Source organism: Alligator sinensis, unplaced genomic scaffold, assembly GCF_000455745.1.
Source record: "Alligator sinensis unplaced genomic scaffold, ASM45574v1 scaffold77_1, whole genome shotgun sequence".
In the NCBI taxonomy this organism is placed as follows: Eukaryota; Metazoa; Chordata; order Crocodylia; family Alligatoridae; genus Alligator; species Alligator sinensis.
In genome coordinates, this window is record NW_005843102.1 from 148,498 (window position 1) to 152,787 (window position 4,290).

Consider the following 4,290-nt stretch of genomic DNA (forward strand, 5'->3'; position numbering starts at 1 on the left):
TCGCCGCCTGGCCCGTGACTCATCTCGCAGGGCCTGTTCCTGCTGGTCCCAGGACATGACATTGGTCGGAGGCAGAGTGCCAGGTTGCCCTCTCTTGTGTGATTTCAGGTGGCAGTGACTTCCGGGAGGGTTTCCAGCCCCATCTTGACTGGGCAGATTCTGTGCTTGGAAGGATTTGATGCAGATAAATACCTCCCCCCTCCCCCCAGCATAGATGTGCAATAGCAATGGGAGTAGCCACACTTAGTCTAGGACATGACATTGGTCGGAGGCAGAGTGCCAGGTTGCCCTCTCTTGTGTGATTTCAGGTGGCAGTGACTTCCGGGAGGGTTTCCAGCCCCATCTTGACTGGGCAGATTCTGTGCTTGGAAGGATTTGATGCAGATAAATACCTCCCCCCTCCCCCCAGCATAGATGTGCAATAGCAATGGGAGTAGCCACACTTAGTCTTGCTCATTTTCCAACAGCAAGTCAGGCCAAGCGATGGGGCAGATCTCAGATGCCACTTTATTTAGAAGCCAGTTTCCTAATCAAAGACCAGATTAATAGTGGCTGATGTCCATTGTTGTAAGAAGTGTCATTCCTGGAAAGCTAAACATTGTAAGCACAAGTTTAAACTTTGTAAGCGCGTGGCTGTCTCTGGCCAGCTGTCACTTTCTGAGGGTTGTGCAACCTAACAAAATAGGTCAGGGTTGTCCAAGGGCTGGCCAGCGGGCATTGCGGGACCCTGGGGTTTCACCCAGCTGCTGTTCCCCATTGCTCTGGCTGTAATCATAGCTGAAGGCTTCCCTCTCCCTCTTCCAGCTGCCACTTTCTGCCTTTGCCCCAGGGGGTGGGGCAGTAGGGCAGAGCAAGGAGCTGAGGGTGAAAGGGGGGAGGGGGAAGGAAACGGGGTTGTGGGCTGCAGTAGGGTAGGGGGGGCTCCTATGTGGGCATGTGTTGTTGCGGGGAGGAGCTGTGCTTCATAGAATCAATGGACCAGAAGGGACCTGGAAGTTCATCAGGTTCGGTCCCCTGCCCAGGGCAGGAAGATAATGAGCTCAGACTAGCTGCTTGAGGCGCTTATCCAGCCTCCTCTTGAATACCTCCAAGGATGGCGACAGCACCACCTCTGCCAGGAGTGTGTTCCAGGTTATAGTTACCCTTCCGGAGAAGAAGTTCTTCCTTATGTCCAGTCTAAAGCTTCCCTCTGTTAGTTTGTGACCGCTGGTCCTTGTCTTCCCCAGGGGTGCCTTCTTGAAGAGTTGCTCCCCCAGATCTTGGTGCTTGTGTACCTGCTTAGTGCACCAGCATGTGGTGGGGGGTAGCGTCCACACAGCATGCCTAATGTGGCCCCAGGCAATGTGCGGCCTCCGTGGCTTAGATGTTAGACAGCCCTGTGCTAACCAAATGAATCACTACATCTCTTCTCACAACTTAAGTGCAGTACCATTTATAGGATAGTAAACTATTATTGTAGAAACTATTACTGGAGAAAAATGACACACAGATGTCTTGTTATTATATCCCGCTCTATTTGCACCATCACAAAGAAAGCAATGGTTTATTTTTTCTTTAAAAAAAATGAAGACAAGATCTCAAAGAGCATGTGGCATTTTTTTTTCTGTTGTGTTACTGCAGTATGAAAACTGTGTCCTCTCAGTCTGTAGCAATCTTAAGCGCTACTAGTAGCATTTATTTGTCAAATATTTAACTTCTTCAATACATGTGGAGTTTTAAAATAGTTATTTAAAGAAGAATCCAGTATTTTTACAAGGATAATCATAGAAAAGTAAGGCTGGAAGGGACTTCAGGAGGTCACCTAGTCCAGTGGTTCTCAACGTTTTTTGTACCAGGACCCATTTGTAAACATCAGTGGCCAGTCTTGACCCAGTGCCCTTCCCCCCTGACCTGCTGCCCCCCCCCTACTCTGCCAGCCTGCAAGGGAAAAGCCATGTTTCCCACACTTTTCTTTCTTAAGGGAGAATCTATTTTTAAAGTTGGTTTGTGACCCTTTTGTATATTCTTTTGGGTTGCGATCCACAGATTGAGAAATGCTGACCTAGTCCAACCCCCTGCTTAAGGTAGAATTGTCCCTGTCTAAACCATCCTAGATGCTAAGTTTTTATATAAGCTACTCTTTAAAAAATTCAAAAATCTTCCAAATAAAATATGTATTGATTGGAAAAATTGTGCTGTCTTATTTTCCAAACACTTTTAAAGGATCTTAAATTTTAGCTAAATCCAAAATAAGAGGATAATGCTTTAATCACATATGAATCATTTAAATATCACCTAGACATCTGCTTTGAGAAGAGAGACTAGAAGATACAAAAGAAGCAAGCATAATAAAGTAGCAAAGAACTGCAGAGTGATTAAGGCTGAGGATCTTTGAGTTCAAACCTGAAAGAGCCTCAGTCAGGGATCAGCAAGCTAGAGCCAGCATGTTGAAACTGGCCTGTGGAGCTGGGGACTCTTGTGGCCTGTCTTCTGTGGGAGGGCTTTGTGCAGCCATCAGGCACCAGGGAGAAGCAGTAGTGGCCCTGCTGCCAGGGAGAGGTGACTCCTGACTTCAGCAGGGGTGAAAGCAGCCCATGCTTGGAGCTAAAATCCATTCAAGCAGCCTAGGCTGCTACAATGTTGCTGACCCCTGGTCTAGGCTGTTGAATTATGGCACAAAGATAAGTGTTTAAAAGCGTGTTTTCTAGTTCTGGTTGACTTGGGAGTCTCCTCCAAGATTGACCACAGCCTGTTAACATGCACACCCTGCCCTGTCTATACTAAGTGCAAAGTCGTGTTTAAAATGTTGTTATGCAGCATGTTTTGAAACATTTCAGGGCAGTCCAGCTTTTAAATGGCTGGGGGACAGCCCCCCCACCCATGCTGGGCGGGAAGGGAAGGTGGAGAAAACCGCATACACGTATGCTGCACCAGGGTGAGTTATGAGACCCCTGGACTGTGAACCCTGGATGCCTCGCCATCTTATTGCGCCATACACCTGCAACAACTCCCTCCCCCATACTGCTGCGTGGTGTGCCTGCCTTTGTTGTACTCTGCCATCCACCTCCACTGCATGCCTGTGTGTTCCCAGGCTCATCTTGTGCTCCCTTTGCACCACAAGCTGCCCTGCTTCCTAAGGTGAGGGCAGGTGGTGAAAGGGGGGAGTGAGGGAGTTGTGGGGCAGGGGGAGCCTGGAGTGTTGTAGCCAGAGGCATGGGGGGAGCAGTGGTTTGGCAGGAGCTCAGGGACCACAACTTAACCCCTCGTGGGCAGGCAGTTGGACAGCCCCGTATTAAAATAAAAACAGACGTGTGAAGTATGAGAAGAATGGCAGTTATAATCCCCCATATAATTGTAATATTGTACAGGTAATCCTTGCCATTTGTGGGGGATATATTCTTGTATCCCATGCGAATGGCAACATCGCGAGTAAGGCATTGCGTTCGTGAACGCTGTCTGTGTTTGTGAACTCAGCGCCCCTGGCGGCTGGGGGGGCAGGGGGGCACGGCTGCTCTGGCGGCGGTGGAGCACAGCGGTGGCAAGCGTGGAGCTCCCAAGGTGCTCCTTTAAGTATATTACATTGCAGGTTTGTTATTCGCGAATATCTGAAACTGCAAATGCCGAGCCCGTGAATAAGGAGAGTTTCCTGTATTTTTTTCCTTTCCTCTACTTGTCCTGTATCACTTGTCCTCCTGAGCTCCATTTGTGTTCAGTGCTGAGAGTCTGTTCTGTACCCCTACTTGACAGGTATATACTGTACTGGACATGCATCTGCAGCAACATAGCAACATCAGCCTTATGCCTTTGGAGAAAAAAGGAAGTTTTTGCTTTTTTTAAACATACAATTCTTTTAGATTACACTGCGCATAAAAGTTTAAATTTGTCCTCAGAAGCAAAGATATTTCACCCATAAGCATGTATTCCCTGTGGAAGCATGTATGTTATTACCTAAAAGTCCACATTTTTGAACAAGCTTATGTAGATGTTATGACTTTTTAGATGGTATTTGGAAAGGGAAATTTGATTGCGGCTGTGAAGGCTCAAACTGCATGTGGCTGTTGTGGTAATTTGTGAACTCAGGTTACTGTGGATGTTACTGTGGCTGCCTTAGTATTTTTTTAAATTTTGTTTTCTAATCAATTGCGTTGATAGGAAACGTGCTAGGGCAGGGGTGTCAAACAGTTGTCCCTTCAGGGCTGGACTGCTTGCTGGATTTGGAGTGCAGAGCCATATCATTTGGCCTGCAGGGCTGGACTTCGGTGGTGTCAGCATTACCAGTAATTGCCATGGCTTCTGAAGCTGTGGCAGGGG